The sequence below is a fragment of the Empidonax traillii genome, unplaced genomic scaffold (genome assembly GCF_003031625.1).
Source record: "Empidonax traillii isolate 1590-97213 ecotype Southwest subspecies unplaced genomic scaffold, ASM303162v1 scaffold2062:size40415, whole genome shotgun sequence".
In the NCBI taxonomy this organism is placed as follows: Eukaryota; Metazoa; Chordata; class Aves; order Passeriformes; family Tyrannidae; genus Empidonax; species Empidonax traillii.
In genome coordinates, this window is record NW_020957255.1 from 20,599 (window position 1) to 38,049 (window position 17,451).

Sequence of the window (17,451 nt, forward strand, 5' to 3'; positions counted from 1 at the left end):
TAAGGAAGAACAGTAACATGCGAACAACTAAAGAGAAGGATGACCTAGGAAAGGGCTGGATCAGGAGTTACAACATTCAAGAAGGTATAGCTGAGAAAGAACAATGAAGGAGGTAGTGATAATTGGTGAGGTTTTCTCCTTAGAACACTTCAGTGATGAGTTATCCTAAATATTCTCTTAAAGGGATACAGGGAGGGAGCAAAGAGGAAGTGGTTTCCTTAGGAAGATGGGAGCTTCCCTTTGCTGTTGCCTTTATGCACTTCTGACCTCCCATCCCTTCCCCACTCCCCATTTTAAGTGTCCTAATGATTACCATGCTGCTTGCCCTACCACTGAGTGATTTCACCCTCCTCCTCAATGCTACAGGGCATTTTTCCCTTCTAGGCAAAACCATCCTGTCTGTGCTTGTAATTGTGTCTGTGTTGTTATGGACAAGGGTCTTTTCATTCCAGGATTCTGTGAGCTATTTTGGCCAAGCACAATGAATGAAGCACTTATTGCTTTCCCTCTAATGCAGTTTCTTTTTACAGGATCCTCCATTAAAAAAAAAGTTGAGATGAAATAGCCCAGGAAATGTTGGACCAAAATATTACAGAAGAGATTGCTTGTCACAGCATATAAAACATTCCATGATGCTGTCTCATGTGGGACACTGATACTCTTACTGGTTCTGAGGTAGATGAGGATCAAGAGACACAAACACTAAAACACACCACTTAAAATAAACCAAATGTGTTTTGATGAAAAGGCAGCATGTAAGAAACCCAGTTCTGGAAAGGATTTCTGAGTGCAGAGGATGGTTTGGTGCACCTCTTTGGGAATGAATCACTTCTATGTGTACATTTGTTTTCAAGCCTTTGAAATCTGGTTATTTGGGGAAGTATCTATATAGAGAGATGTGTGACGGCTAACTAAACTCACTTCTTAATAATTTCTGGGATCTTGTGGTGTAGCGTACACACTGCCTTCCTCATGGAAACTTTCTAAAGCGACAGAGGCACTGCAAATTAGCGGGGCAACACAACTCACCGGGAGTTACAGACTAAATGAGAGAGGTGTGGTCTTCTGTCTCCTCCCAGCCTGCATTGTGCCCAGCTGGAGTCTCTCATCTGTTCAAGGCACAAGCCAGCCACTCACTCTGTCCCTTTTTACGTGCCCTGCTGAAAGCGTGCCGCATTCAGTGCCGGGGGGTCTTCCGCAGGCAACTGGACCAGAGTGACTTGGGCACAGCGGCTGGACACAGGCTCGAGGGTTAGGCTGAAACCTGTTATCGGTGCACCAGCAACCTCTTTAAAAAATCGGTGCTACATGAAAATCAAACGGCGTGTTTTGCAACGTTGTTGCTCCCTCTCCACCCAAGCTGGACCGAGGGGATCGTGTTCAGGCTTGCATCAGCAGGCAGCGTCTCAGAAGCACAACTACACTACTGCTTTCCCACACGGAGTTCACTGACAAGTCAGGCAGAAAGATGTGCCTCAGGAGTCACAACTGGAAGCAGGATTTGTATGTTAATATCAAATTTGGAAATAACCGGGCAGATACACTGCCGGTGCAAACATCCACAGCTGTACTCTGCAGCCTAATGCTGGTCTATGGCACAGCGTGGATTTACCTAACTTCATTAGAGTTAGGTTGTAAAGGAACTCCTCCTATTTGAATGACTTGCAGCAAATGTAACGCTTGGGGAAACCTGAGCATTTTGTACTTCCTATATTTGGGGAATAACAAGAAAGAGCACCTAATTTTTTCAACCTCAATGTTTATGGATGTCTGATATTTTCTTTGCCAATTGCACTGTGGAGAAAAACTGTTTTTGAAGATGCTAAGAATCCTTCAATCTGCAAACACTAGAGTCTCCATACATTTAGTGTGTACACAGAATTTATGTCTGCAGACTGAAAGCATAAATTTATATAAACAGAAACCTCACAGTAGCATAAAAGGCAAATAAAGCCTTATAATTTAAATGGGAAACAAATGAAGAAAATATTTTCCAACTTCATCCATCTCTGCCCAATTGGTAAGCACTGACAAAGGTTGACTTTTCTTTTTGGAAGAGATGCCTGCTGGGGAATGAAGAAAACACTGTGTTGTGGGAAGGATAAATCAAGACAGCTGTTTAAATTGCTTACTGTAGTATTAAGCTGTTCTTTGTACTTTTGTTTTATTGTTTGTGCCTTTTTTTTCTGTAGTTGCCTAACGTGGTGTATGAGGATACAAAAAATGGCTGGAATTATATTTGTGAACATGGTTTAATTCTCCACTGGAGCAAGCAGTGGAAGAAGAGAAGAAGTTTGAGATGTGCTGTCTGGTTTAATCATTGTAAGCCTGGCTGGGCAAAGGGAGCTTTGCTTGTTACTAGGATAGCAGTCATGGAAACAAAAACCAGCCTAACAGAAGCGAGCTTGTGCGCTGATGCTGGCGGAGAGAGACACCAGAGACATCAATCTTCTTTGTTCAAAGTAGAAATGGTTCACAGGAGGTCAAGTAGTAATTTCTGTCTTAAAATAATGTTGCACATTTGCCTGCCTTATGTAGCCCTGAAACCTTCTTTTAACTTTCTGTCAATTAAAAGCAGACACTTAGACAAGCTATTGCTGAGCCAAGTGATAGAATAAAGGTCATGAAGTTTCAGGGGAAGGATGGCTCAAGCTCGATATCTCCTGAAAAGCCAAAAAAAAAGAGAACTGACTCATTACAGATATTTTCTCTGGGAATGACAATAGTCAACAGTGAAATTCCCACTGGGCCCTGCAACAATAATATAATTATATTTGCCACCTGGAGAGGGAAAGCCTAAGAAATGATAATGCCAAGTTGAGTCTGCCACCTTAAGCCTGTTCTTCTTTGCATTAGTGAGTCTCTGATAACGTGACATATTGTTTCTCCTTTAGAATATACTGGGCAATTTATTCTACAATCTTAGATATGCTGCATGTTCTGTACTTCAAAGAACGTCAAGCCCTTCTTTATCTACTTCCTCAATGACAGGCAAGTTTGTATCCTGCTTTTAATGATGCCGCACATGCATTTTTCCAGAGACCAAGCATGTTTTCAGGAAGAACTGCGGAGCCCAGCCCAGCAGAAGATTTGTGCTCCCATCACACCAAGGTTACTATGGTGGTTTTTTATCGGGCTGGCACTCCTTGTACCTCTTGGGCTCCTGTCAGTGGTGAGCAGCAGAGTTTCTGACTCCCCAAACCCCATTTATTGGATACATCTGGAGCCAAATTGTGCAACTTAATCCTCATTTCAGATAGGCAATTATTTCATTTGGTAATAGAATGTAGCTCTGAACCCCAGACACAGCCGCAGAGAACTGTATGCTGCTAGTGACTTCTGCCCTGAGCATGCACATGTGTTCCCATGGATATGGAAATATTTGCATTCGTGACTTGTTCTCCCCTTTCTCAAAGAGCTGAGTTAGTATCGTTGCACAAATGGCAACTTAGCCCCTCACACCTAATTTTCCATTATACAAGAGTTACATAGCACTAAAAAAAAAGAATTTACTTGCCCCATGCAAAAAGAGGCAACTTGCAAGTCTCTGTATGAATATCTAAAGTGTAGGAAACGACCCACTTTAGTCATTTAGGCTTCATAAACGGGTTCTGCAAGAATAAAGGCCTGGATGCTGTTTCTGCAGGTGACTCAGAAGTCATAGCATGAAGCTCTCTGACTTTAGCCACCCAGTTGTTTAAAGAAGTGCCTCATAATGTGGCTGACGCTGGTGCCTTCAGGAGCAAGCCTACGCTAAGACCATTTGGGCTCTGCATTCTTCAGGGCTTAAAGCATTTCACATATAAAGCGTAGTGTTCACATGTGGAATCACAATCTCCTCAGAAGCATTTAAGGCTGGCAGAGGCCCAGCTAGAGATTTTGGTACCTTATCTAAGGAATCACATATTCCACGCTCAATATATATTACAAAAGGATAGATTTAAGCCTAGATGTGACTGTCAGCATGCACCCTTTGGTGACAGAGACCAGCAGGAGGAAATGCAGGGCAGCTCTGCTTTCCTAGGTCACAGCCAAGGTTTTTTATTTCCAGATAACTCCAGAGTTATTAACTGAAAACTGTCTGGCTTCATAATGATAGCTGGGCTTGAAAATGCTTCTGGAAATGACACTGAATCAATGACTTCAAACTAAATGAAGCACAACTGGGACAATTTTACTCATTTCTCAAGCTGTATCAAACATGAGAAAGCTAAGAAAACAATGACACCATTTCCACTGAGAGAAGACAAATCCCCTCAACAGGTTTTGCTTTTAAACAAATGGACTATTTCAAAAGAAAAAAAATTTTTACATCTTAACACTGCTTAAAAATTCCAGCACAGGCAGATATGTGTTCTGCAGAGAGATGAGCTGTTTAGGTAAATCAGGATATTTCTACAGTGATATTAGGATATATTGCTATATGAAGCATTAGTTTGGTAACTGACACTGACTCATTCAGACTTTGAAAGTGAACCACACCAGACGCTAAAAATGAAAAAGTAAACAATAGATATGGAAATAACTGAAACCCTTTTTCTGTCACCTGGAATGAAGCACTAAAGTTAATAGTGCCCATTAATGACTGAATAATGAATCAAGCTGCTTGAGGTAATTGTGAGTTTTTCTTGTTATCAAAATAGATGGCTCTGCTGCGTGTACCTCAGTTATTCATCTCTGTAAGCTTAGTGGCAAAGGGTTCTACAGGTTAGTCCACTGCTAGACACATACATAACATTGTTTCTATGTATATTCATGTCTATCTGCTGTTGTACAGTTATATCCTTTTCCAGAAGCAGGTTAAACTGTCTGCTTTTGGATTTAGTTAGCTACCTTATTTTTTGAATACAAAAACAGAGCATACTAAATAAATAAACTACTCTTATTCTTTGTTTTATATACCACTACAGGGGTCACGGCCTTATCAACACTGCACAGTGTAATCTTTACTAAATTTCCTCCCAAAGGCTTTTCCTGGGGTATCATACAGCAATGCTAACAGACAGTAGCTATGGATAAGGCTGCCTCAGGTTTGGATATGGCACTTGGCAGGTTTTGTAAACATTTGAGTTTGATAAAGGGCAGGATAGCAACAAATAAACGTAAGTGCCCTGCTACACTTTGCATATACCCAGAGCTCCCAGGGAAGAGGGAGAAATGATCTCTTTGATCACAGGTGAAGTACTTGAGCAAGAGTTTGAATACAGACTCTGCCTTGATTGATTTAATTAAATCAGTTCAGAAACTGCTTGAGCAGTGTGCACAGCGCAGTGATTTAATTAAGCTCACATCTGAACTGGCCCTGCTACGCTGGAGTGAACGTGAGCCTCCAGAATCCAATCACTCCAGGCAGCAGCAAATGCCTGAGGTGTCAGCTGAGGTGTAAAAGGTTTCCATCACTGCCAGACACTGCTGTCAAACCCGGGCTGGCACAGTGAATACCTGGGCTGTACCTAACCTCAGAAGGAAAGAGCAAGCACAAGTCAAGTTTCCCCTTGCTCCCACAGGACAATCAGCTGTCCCAGGCTTCGATCATTTCTCTCCTATTCTCCTCTCTGTACTGATGTCCCTTTGGTGGTGCACTTGTGTTGGGAGGCCTAGAGGGGAGCAGGAATCACTGATGAAGGATGGAGAGCCAGGCTCTGGCGGCTACAGTCCCAAGTTCTCAAATGCTATGCCTTTTTGGTTCTTCCAGCTTTTGTCAGAACCATGTTCACATGGGCAGTGCCCAGGTTTTGTTCATGGTTCGGTGGATTGCTTTTACTCATCTCCTCTCAAGGACACTGCAAGTCTGAATTCATCACCCTTTGTAAAGACTAAAAGCATTACTATTATTTGTGACACTTCATTTAAACAGTAATGACTAGGTGTAAGCATTTCCTGGAGACTAATCAAAGCTTAGAAGGAAGTGATGGGCCAGGATCCTGCAGAGAAATTGTTATTGCAATTGTGAACCAAGGGAAAAAACAGGGGAAAAATGCAAAAAGGATTTTTTTTAACTCATTACACAATTTTATTGGCATTGGAAAGCCAGTGCATGCTCTGAAAAGAAAGTATGTCTTGAAAGCTTGTCAGATTGTTTCAATCATCTTTCAATTTCCTAGCCAACTTAAAAAGTGAACTTGAAAAACATTTTACATGTTTGCTGGGTTTAGCTCACAGTCCCTTCTTCTGAACATATCCTGTCACAACTCCTGATTCATGGTCCTATGCAAGCCCTTCTGCCACATAAACAATTTTTCCTTCTATCCCTGAATGCAGTTTTCATGTGCTCTGTAAGCTGACCTACAGCACTTTATTGACTTTGCAATAAAAATTGGAATGATTCCCTCAGTGCAGTCAACATTTGAAGGCCCACTACAACCAAGCATGGATGAACACGAGAGTAAATTAAAGCAGCCAGCACACTGTGGGCTGGAATCATTGATTCTTAACATCTCTGCTACATGTCACATTAAGTTCCACTGAGCTGGTGTTTCCTTGTCCTCAATGCATGAAAAAATGGAGTGCAGTGAACATCCTCAGCTGCTCTATGTGTACCTATGAATTCAACTTTCATCTTTTCTGAGCAGACACTTGTCTGTTTGGACTTTAAAAAGAATCAAACAAAACACTGTAAAGTTTAAAGCTTCCACAACCTCTTTGATAGGGGTACTGTGCTTAATGGGTTTTCTTCTATTGATTCCTTACCCTAATTACAGGAAAGGGTTTCCCACTGCCTACTTTAAATTTTCTCTCCCATAAATAAAGTCAAATTATTCTTGTCTTCCTAGTAGTAAACACTGAGAAACAGTGATCAACTCCTTGAACTTAACAGCCTTTGCATGGCAGGAACTTAACACAGCTCCAACACAGTTCTTCCCCTAATAACCATCTCTGTTAGCCGGGACAGAAAGTTATTCCCATCACGTGCCAAAGACTCCTCTCTCCTATCTAGCATGCAGAGCATGAGATGACAGTCATTAGGACATGCAATAGCTCTGCCTTTGCCTTTCTGCATCATGGAATAACGGACAGCCTATTTCAGCAAAGGCTACTGTGAAACCACGAACAATTATTACGATATCCCTGTTCCTACTCACATCTGGCAGAAACTTGCAGCAATTCCCTTTCCTCTGTCTTTGATGCTGCTGTGGCACGTCTCTTCAACTATGCCGGTGGCAGGCAAAATCCTGCCCTCTCCTTAGCCTGGATGCAAATGCCACCGGCTAAGCAACTCACTGAAGTGTTCGTGATCTTTCTAACCCAACAAAACACAAATCAGAAACATTTGAAATATACTTTCAGCTAACAGCTTGTGAGTAGAAACAAACTGTCTGCAAAATCAAGCAATTTACAAACAACAGATCTGGATTTATAGGTGAGCCTTTAAAGGTAAACAGTCTGCCAGCAATGACATCTGCACTCAGCGTAGTTAAACCATTTCAGCGGTTTAATGGGCAGCAGCACGAGGCCTGTTCACTTGTGACCCAAAAGACATTCTTTCTTCCCAAGCTCTCAGTTCCAGGGATTTTTTTTTCCCCTCCCTTGAAGCTTATAAGACTATATAAAGATAGGAAGTATTTTTAGCATAAGCACTAATGACCAGGGATATTTTTGCAGTTCTCTAAGACTCAAAAAGTACACAGGGAGAAAAAAGGCCATTGCTCATTTTATAGAGCAACTCTTAACAGTAAAACCTCTCTCTGCAAATAGGGTAAAAGATTGGAAACAAAATTATTCCTCAAACCTCGGTGGCTGTGGCTTTTCCAAAACTTTTTACTGCTAATTCACAAGTAATTCTGGGTATACCAATGCCTCAGAGGATTTTTAGTGATGCTTGGATTTTTTTTTTTCACTATAAAGTACTGTATTTACCTCTTATAGGTACTTGAACAAAGGATGCTACAGTCTAATTTGTATGCTGCTGACATGAAGATATTATGCAGGCTGTGCACTTGTGCTTGACCCTCACCTTTTGTCCTTTTAATCTCAATAGCAGTTGTAGAAGCAGTAGAGTAGTATTAGTGCTGGAATTAAGCATTTTAGTGTTCTTTTAACAAAGTTTAGCTTTCGGGACTGGGAACACTGTGCCACCAGCCAGATCTCTGTGTACTATCAGCAGGCCCTTTATAAACAGTGTATTAAGGTTTAAGAGTTGCTGAGAAAGGCCACGTGTTTTAGTCACATGCGTAGCTTTTTCAAGGAAGAGAGCAACTTGCTAAGGCTTTTTCATTACATAAGCTGGGATGGTGGCCATCCTTCAAAAGGCTGCACAGAGCACACTCCGTTTCTGTAAAAGAAACCCCTTAGATATTTTTAGGACCGCAAAAGTTAGTTGTTAAAGGAAAGGGTGAAATCAGGCTTTGTTTCTAAGAGAGAATGAAATCAACTGGAATAGTGCTAAGCTGGGAATAACCAGGAACCTGGACAATGGAAGGCAGGGAAGAGTTCAACTGCAAGAGGCCCAGTACAGACCTAAGACTGCTCTTACAAAGCAAGCAGGAACATGTTACCCTATCAAACATAGCCAGCGTCCAGGTCATCAGCACAAACACAGGAGACTGTTCTGTTCCAGAAAGGAAACAGATTATTATAAATGTAAAGCAATTTACCAGGTCAGATGCGAACAATTCTGAGCCTGTTACCCCCTCTTTCCTACTCCTTCCTCTCAGATTTCTACCAAGGACTCTTACAAACACATCTGCTTTCTGTTTTCCTCACTTTCCCCCGCTGTTTTGAAGCGGCCAAGGGTTGTCATCTCAACAAGGAATTTGTATTTTGTTTGGTCTCAACACTGGCTGTGGTACAAGTGACCGAATCTCATGTTGCAATAGTAGACTCTTGACCTCAGTGTCAATGAGAGCTGCGCTGGGTGTCACCAAAGCTGATGTCAGCTATTTGCACCTTGACTATTTTCTCCAGCTGGCTCCTCAGTTTGTTTCCATTTCAACTTTGGAAACTGGAAAGCTGCTTTCCACAGCTCCCTTTGTTTCTTCCCTGATTAGAGTTAGCTGATAGAAAGTGAATGAAAATGTGTCTGCGTTCCCAAGGTCAGCACTAAGCATCCAGGACTGCTCAGACCTTGCAAATCGGGGGAGCCTCCAGAGGATGCACTTGCTTTCTGCCCAATTTGTGCCATCCCTCTGCTCCAGTGACTTCAGTCTTTTTGTTTTTTACTCCCCCCACGTCAACATATTCTCCATGCCAACATGTTTCACAACATACCAGGCTCTTTCTGCTATTTTGTATACATAATTAAGCAAAGCAAAAAAGCCTTTCATTACTACTCCTGCCTCTGAGATGTGGAGCTGGGATATGACTTCATCCTAGAAAAAATGTAAAACCAAACCCAAACCAGTTGTCTCCTGGGGTTTTCTTAGCTTTGAGATCATCATAAACATTTTGTGTGGTTTCAGTAACCGTGCCTAAAACAGACTCCATCAGGGTCAGCGGTAGAAAACTAAGACACAGTATTTTCTGAGATAGGGAGATTGTATAGCCTACTTCAATGTCTAAAGTGATGTTTCTCACGGCTCTCATGGGACCAGAAGCAAAATAAACATGCAACAATGAAGTGATAAGAGAGGAAAATTAAAAGAGCATGCTGGGCAAACCCAGTCTCTGGCAGGGCTTTGTTCACACTGACTGAATTATTACAAAATAGAAAATAACCCTCACATACCCAAATAAGATGACAAAAATTTACTGCAGTAATTCCCAAACTTGAGAGCCTCTATCAGCAATTTCTTTTAAAGTTTTAATATATAAATAACATATTTCTATAAAAGTAGATTTTTTTTCCTTTTGTTTCTAACACTCAGCTTGGGTAATTAGAAGGGAAGGAGTTTATCCAGAAGCACCAAGAGACATTTCCAAAACAACACCCACACAAAGGAAGTTCTCCACTTCTACTTTGCCTTAATAACTACTTTCTGTAAGGGACTTTTAACTTTCTTGCAGGAAATTGTTTTATTCTCATGGGATTGATTTAAAACCAATTTATGTATTGTACAGAGGAAAGAGTTATGACTAGGGATATATGTAAGGAGAGAAATGCTTGAGAAACAGTAATCAAGGTACAGGCATTTGAACTATTCAGCAGTTTAAAGAGGATTAAACCATCACGTTTCCAACTCCAAGCACATGTGAAATATCTGGCATTTCATTTTTTAAGCAGTGTTCCCAGCTAGAGCTTTCCTCCATAAATCTTCAATGTATTTTGCAATGAGTAGCTAATCCCTACATTAATTTTATATGTGGGGAAATAAAGTCAGTGATACACCCTCTGACACCAGCAACGACTCTCACAGTCTGGACACTGAGAGTACAGTCAGTGCTGCGCTAAGAACCCCTCCAGGCCTGCTTTTGTGACACTAACTGGGACAGGAGCTTCAAGGTGTGTGTTACGTGCTGAATAGAGACAGTAAGTGGAATCATTTATACACCATATAGCTCTGCCATTACACAGCTACTAGAAAAACATGACACTATTTTAGACGCCAGGCAATGAAAGGCATAAAGCCAAACGTTCCAATACTGTGGTGGAGACGGACACAGCACATGGCTGGGACTTTTTTGCTGTCTCTCCTGTTTTTGTGCAGTGGAAGTTCAGTGTTGACTCCACCGTCATAAAAAGCAGAAGTGACCTTAAGTGCTGTTTGTTTTTTAAATAATGAAAGCTCAGTATCTCCTATGATTTGCTGACTCATGAAGCTGAAGGTTTAAGCAGCAAAACATGATATAGACCACGATCTCCCAGTCCCACGAATGAGCACTGATATCCCGGTTTGAGGGCAGCCTTGGCATTACAATCCCCCACTGCCTCCACCTTTTGTAGCTGATCTCTCCTTACCTGAGGATTCATCTTTCTGGTCTTCTGTTGCCACTGCATTTTTCTTCAGATGATCTACTGTTTCACATAAACGTGAAAATAAACTGTGCTTGTGGGTACTTTCAAGGTATTACAATTTGTTTTCTGTTTGTTTTTCAAGCACTGCAAAGACCTTTCTGATCTTTTACCACACACATTCCAGATACAGGACCAAAGGAGAGTTTTTATTTCAAAAAGGAAGAACAAAGTTTACTTTGGGTTTCATACTTTCACTGAAAAAAACCTCACAACTCTTCCCTTTTGGAAATGACTTTAGCTTCTAGAAATATCAAAACGTCACTCTGCTCAGGTGAGGAATTAAAACAAAGTCAGCGAGCCTATTCACACATTCAAAATCACACCCCTTACCTGCTTCGAGGGCCAGGCCCGTATTTTTTAAGTGAGCTGTCAAAATTGTCTCTATTATTGAACTTCCTTGACCTATACTTCAATAAAAGGGAATCCATAACATGAAACCTCCTCACAACACACTGGTGTCCCTGAGAGAAAGACCATTTGGTGCGAGGTTTGAGGTGGAACGGGCCATGGAACAGGGCAAGGGAGCTGCAGCGTGGCTCTTGGAAATCACTGGCAGGCTGCGAGCCAGCCCTGCAGCCACTGCACGCTCACAGCTCAGTGTGCAGTGCTGATACACTGCTTTGCCTGCTATGCCCAGGACCTGACCTCTGTGTCCTCCAGGATGCCAAGACAGAGATTAGCAGCGTTAATCCCAGTGTAACAAGAGGGCTCATTTTGTCCAGCCTATAAATAAGTGCAGCGATAATACAACCTCTTACTTTAAAAAGAATAAAAATGCATGGGTGGGGATGGGGACCCCAAAGCCAAATAAAAACTCACCAGGGTAACCTAAAAGCCAGTCCTGCTCCCAAGGTCACAGTGGCTTTTAGCAAATACATTATTTTTACTGAGGAACAGCAAAACTGTACTACTCAGTGGCACTACACTTAGGTGCTTATAGCCTAGCTGCATTTTTTTCTCTGAGATATCATTAAATATCTGAGGAGCATAGGCATATCTCACTGTAGGAATGCCCTCATTACCAAAACACGGCTGCTCATGCCATCCCTCTCACAGAACTCTGTTCCTTTCATCTGCACTCAAAACACTTTTCTCTCCCAAGGAAAACTGTGAATTAATCTCTGTATGCTGCTGAAAAATTGATCTGTTGTTTTCTGAAAGGATGGCAGTGACTACAGAAAGGGGACTGCTAAAGCAAACAGTTTATTGGTGCTTTCGATGTGTGACAAGTTGGCACTTCAATAAATAGTCATTTTTGTACCCACTAAGAGTGTGGCAATATGATTAAGTTAAAACTAACTTGGTTACCAGAACGTCATCCCAAAGATTTACACTTCTGATTCCTCCACAGTTTTAACTGAACTGATGGCTGTAACTGGTATCCACCCAAAACCTAGGTGTTCTGTGGGAAAGCCTTGTCAAATTCCCACTGTAAATGCCAAAAACACAGCTCCATTTATTCATATCAGAGACTGGCAGAGTGTCCCGTATCAGCTTTGGTTTTACTGTATGCTTGCATTTGGTAAGGGGAAAAACAACACACAAGTACCACAGTTTTATTTACACAGGAGTGACTCCCAAGGAGAACAGGTTTGGAATGAAATTACCTTTTCAATGACTGCAACTTCTCACCATCTTTGTGTGATGTTCGGCTTCAGTCTGAATGTGGATTTGAAGAGGAAATTTGAGATAAGTGATTTGTAAGTGCAGGGTGTTTATCCAGTGTTGTTTCTATGGAACTGTGACAAGTACTGCCCTAACCAGCCAGGCTGGCCGTGGAGCAGCACACTGTCAGTGAGTGACATACCTCTCTGTCTGTGGTTCCCCAGCTGCTGTGGCTCCAGTCCTTCCAACCGAACTTCAGCAAGGGATCACAGGACACAGGGCTTCCTGCGGTTCAGAAAGGGTTTTATAAGCACAATTCTTATTTTCCTGAGGATTTCACCGGGGAAACAAGCTCGTGTAAGTAAATTCCCAGGTTTGCTTTGTCAGTGTTAATAGGGAAACTGTACATGTCAATACATTTCACAGTGCGAAAACGCTCACTTCACGTTTCATTGATGGTTTCCTGCCCAGACCCATCCTTCTACCCCTTCTTTTCTGCCAGTTCCCTTCAAAACTCTGCACAGTATATTTGTGGAGATGCACCACTGGAATTCATACTCGGTATCAACGCTTTTCACAGTTATTTCATAGAAACCCAGAATTGTTAGGGTTGGAAGGGACCTCTGGAGATCATCCAGTCCAAGTCCCTGCCAAGGCAGGGTCACTCAGAGCAAGTGGCACATCAACACCTCCAGATGGGTTTGGAAAGTCTCCAGAGAGAGAGACTCCAGGATCTCCCTGGAATTCCCCTTGTGGAAGCATGCCACAGACCCCGGAGCCTCCACAGTCTGGGGCGTGCAGGGCCATCTCTACCACCGCGATGCTCACCATCTCCTCATCGTACCGCTGCCGACAGACTCCTTCCGGAGGGCACGTCCCTCTGCGGGCTGTGTCGGTGATGCCCGAGGGGCAGCGTGAGGCAGCGGGGAGCGGCGCTGAGGGGCCGTGCGGGCTGTGTGTGCCCCGCGGGCTGTGTGTGCCCCGCGGGCTGTGTGTGACCCGCGGGCTGTGTGTGCCCCGCCGGCCGCGTCCCCTCAGCGCTTCCCGCCCTGTCCCCTCAGAGAGCGCGCGGGGCCGCGAGGGCGGGAAAGCGCCGCGGCGGGGGGGGGGGGCGGTCTCGCGCCGCGCCTCGCTCCCGCCGCACGTGCCGGCCCGGCCGCACTTCCGGCCGCGCGGGCCCAGCCGCGAGAGGCGGGGGAGGCCTCGCGCTTGCGCTCTGTGGCCGCGCGCCGGCGGGGCGGCCGCTCCCGGCACAGCCAGCGCCGTCCCCTCAGCCGCCCCGGCCGGCGGGGCTGCGGCTGCTCCGTCCTTCTTCCTCCTTGCCTCTTCCTCCTCCCTCCTCCTCCTTCTCCCTCCTCCCTCCTCCTCCTCCTCTCAGCAGCCGGCCGCGGGTGAGGAGAAGCGGGGACCGCGGCCGACATGTGAAACGGGGCAGCCCCCTCGCCGCCTCCTCGCCTCAGGCTCTTCTTCCCCGGCTCTTGCTGGGGCCCCGCTCGTCATGAAGAAGTTTTCCCGTATGCCCAAGTCCGAGGGGAGCGGCGGCGGCGGCGGGACGGCGTGCGGCGGCTCCGGCAGCGGCGTGGCCCTGGGCAGGGCGCTGGCGGTGGGGCGGTACCAGGTGACCCCCGAGGAGCCGCTGGCCGAAGGTGAGGACGGGCCGGTGCTGGGGGTTTGGGGGGGTGTTGTTTCGGCCGTGGGGTCCTTAGGGCTCTCGGAGTTCCCCGGCACGCTGCCCTGGGTGAGTGGGGCGGGGTGAGGTGTCACCAGCGCATGTGGCAGGCTTCTGCCAGCTAACGTGAAAAAAAACAAAACCAAAACAACAAAAAAACCCACAAACCCCACCAAAATAAAAGGCATGGCCTTCGTTGGTGTAGGGCAGCTGGTTGCTGTCAGGGTCACGAGTGGCGGTGCGGTGCTGGCAGCTTGCGCTGTAGAGCCTCCCCTTGCTGCGGGGTGCTCGACTTGTGCCTTTTGTAGTGAACTTGCACTTCGTGTTGTCCGACCTCCACTGGGACTTGGGAAGGACCCTGTGAGTTTATATAGTCGTGAGATTGTCTAGACTTTGTTAGCTGTACGACTTTGCTAGAACCTGGAGTGGGTCACCAGCAAATCAGGCATACTTGTGTTTTGCCCTGTGTGTGTGTGTGTGGGGGGGAACAGTGTGGTCTTCATCTCCCACAGCTGGTAACCTGTGTGATGCATAAAATGTATAAACTCACTTCCCGGGTCACTGAGCTCAGGGTTAGACCTGTATACTTTATACTTACTGAGTAGTTACAACACATGCTTTGGATGTTGTGAGTAAAAATAATTCACCTCTGTCACTTTTATGTCTGTGTGTTGCTCAGACTACTTTATGTGTAAATGTAGTTGTAAACTTTGATTGCATATGTACGTTTCTTGATGAAGATTTTAAGAGAGAGTTTTAACAAGTGCATGCAGATAATATTGCTGTTTAAAATAAGAACATATAGTGAGCATTTGTATTTTCGTTGCTATCTTGAAAAGGGTTATTGCAGAGTAGCAGATCTGGAGCTTAGTATTTAGAATGCAACATTTTGTAATTGGGCTATGAAGATGATGTGAGAGGTTAGCCTGCTGCATGCCTAGTGGCCTAAAGCGTGAGTAGTCCTTGCTGAGAACTACTTCCAAGTCATTGTGAACTGATAGGCTGGAATTTCTCGGCAGGGCTGTTGGCAGGATAGAGACTTGTTAAAAAAAATAACGACAATAGACTCCTGAACAAATTCAGGAGGTAACACAAACCCCGTATATGTAGTGAAAAGGAGAGCAACTGCACAGTGCTTGATTCAGTTTAGCATATTATTAAAAAGTTTGCTCATAATGTGCAGTTTTAAGAGTCCCTACAGATCACTTTTTCTCTCTGTAGCTGGCACAAACAAATTGATAGTCCTTAAGGGCTTGGGGGCAGAGGGAGTCCAAATTTTAACATTTGAGTGTCATGCAAATTATCTTCCTTCCTTTTGAGTCTGAAACAAGAGCTGAATATGGATGCTTGGGACAAAAACTGATAAGAGTCAGGGCAGTGTAAGCTTACTGCATCTTGGGGAAAGCCCCTAAGCCAACACCAGAGCTGTTCAGCAGAGATGGCCCAAGTAGGCCTGGAGGAAAGTAACAGGTGGGGTAATTGCATGGTTGGAGTCACAGGGACAGGAGGGAGTGGGGGGCGGCTGACTGGCAGTCCCCCGATTGTCAGGGAGCAGCTAGGCTTTAACAGGGTGGGCCTACTTGGGTGCTCCCTACTGACCCTAAAAAGTAGCTTTTCATCTAGGAATTACTTGTTTACGATCAATCCCTTGCCTTAGTAACCATTAATAGTAAGTAATTGTACGTTGCTGCTACTACATTAGTCATATTGCTATCTGTAATTAATACTGAACACTGTAAATCCCCTGCTTAGTAATTCTCCTCTTGGGAGGGCGGAGAACAAACTTCATTCCCCTATCCTGTTTGCACAAGGCGTTTTTTTCTTTCAGTTTCTGAATCCCAGTTTAACGGAGGGTCTTACACTTGTCAGGTAGTTGCTGTTACGCAGTACTGATGAAATACCATTTAAGAGGTTCATATCCAAGTTACAGCTTGCGCTATGAAGCGTTAACGATGCATGAAGTTAATCTAATGAACTCTACCCAATCTATTTTGTAGGGGATATATGATGTTCTGATAACAGTGGTATGATATATTGGTTTTTTTCATGTTTTGGTTTTTTTGTTTGTTTGTTTTGTTGTTGTGGGTTTTTTGTTTGGTTTTGTTTGGGTTTTTTTTTACTTATTGGGTTTAATAGCGTTATGTGTCTGATTCAAATTGTTTAACCCCATCCTCCTTCCAGATTTTGCTCTGAGTATTTTTAGGAAGGCAGCTCCTGGTTCTGTAGAGGGTTGAGGCTCCCAGTAACTAGTGTCGGTCGTGGTTCTCTGAGGCTCAAGTCGTGATGACCTTGTTAGGCTGCAGGGATGGATCTTTGGTAAGTTTGCCAAGTTGATACAAAGTTGCCTTCAAAGTGCTTTTCCTGTAGTCTTTGATAAGATGATTTTGTTTCAGTGTTTTAAAGGCAGAAGTAAGGAGCATTATAATCTAGTTCTTGTAAATAAATATAATGTTATCTAAGGTAGCAGCATTCTTTCGAGTACAGAAGGTATAAAGTTGAAGTGCTGTAGTTAGGAGGCTGTTGGGTGGCTTCTTCTGTTTTAAACATACCTATTCTGTCGTGACTTCTTGGCCTCTATAACCCAATGGTCAGTATGTTGTTGGATGGAGGTGTCTATTTTTAAGGCTTATTTTTCAGAGATGTGGTAAAAGCAGTTAGCTTGGGTTAAAGTTGGATGTAGAAAATGAGTTCTTATCCATTTTGAGGGAACGGTAGAACTATATGGAATGAATGACTGAAAGAGAGTGAAGGCTTTCTCTTTTCGTGTTTTTGTTGAACAAGAGTATCTGCAATTTAGCTGAAGTTTGGAAAATTTAGTGGCAAAAATATGGAGGGTTCTCTGTTGACAGTTACAGGTGGTGCATGGTGACTCCAATATTGAAGAAGTTCAGAAATTGCAGCAAACTGAAGTGGCCAAGTATGAAACATGCCTTTAAGTAGATCTCAAATGTTAATGCAAAACAGTATATGTTGTGAAGAGTGAAAAGGAAAGTGAAAATTAGCAAGTTCCCCAAACTTTTTTGGCTCAAATAAGGAGGAGGTAGAAAGTTGTGACGTGATATGTAGAAACTACTAGTTCATTGTTTGCCTTGATTAGACTTCAGTAACTCTTTTTTGTTTAAGAACTGCAGTAAAACTGATTTTTCTGCATTCTATAAGGGTAGGCATTGGAAGATGCTAATTTGTCTTACTGTCTTGATTGCCTGGCAGGGCTTGAGATGTTTAAAGTGCATAAATAAACAAAGACCTTGCCAGGTTTCAAGTTCTCTTAGTACCAGGAACAGAC

General features: G+C 43.7%; 1 long non-coding RNA gene across 1 annotated transcript; it reads left to right on the forward strand.

The window, feature by feature from the left end:
- Positions 1-13,744: 13,744 nt before the first annotated feature.
- LOC114071495 lies at positions 13,745-17,442 on the forward strand. Its single transcript, XR_003574046.1, has 3 exons — positions 13,745-14,142; positions 16,347-16,481; positions 17,376-17,442. It is a non-coding gene; the product is annotated as an uncharacterized LOC114071495 (long non-coding RNA).
- Positions 17,443-17,451: the final 9 nt, after the last annotated feature.